Source organism: Formica exsecta, unplaced genomic scaffold, assembly GCF_003651465.1.
Source record: "Formica exsecta isolate Colony F162 unplaced genomic scaffold, ASM365146v1 scaffold5286, whole genome shotgun sequence".
NCBI classification, from domain to species: domain Eukaryota; kingdom Metazoa; phylum Arthropoda; class Insecta; order Hymenoptera; family Formicidae; genus Formica; species Formica exsecta.
In genome coordinates this window covers 9,824-10,104 of record NW_021852531.1, presented here as the reverse complement: position 1 = coordinate 10,104, position 281 = coordinate 9,824, and positions in this window count along the sequence as shown.

Genomic DNA, 281 nt, shown 5'->3' with positions numbered 1-281 from the left:
TTAATTATTAAGTTTTTTTTTTTATTTTTGAATGCTAATGATTTAAAGCAAATTTTCTTTTCAAATTGAATTTTCTCTTGTTAGCAAAAAAGATACTTAATTTAAAACTTGCGTTTAAACTTTATCCGCTAAGTTGAAAATAGATAAAAAGCTTGCTGGGCACATCCGAAAAATTATCGGAATGTTGTATTAAAAATATATTTTTATAAAATTAAACTAATAATTTATAAACAAGTTCAACAAAAAATAATTATAAGTAACATCTAAAAATATAATAATAA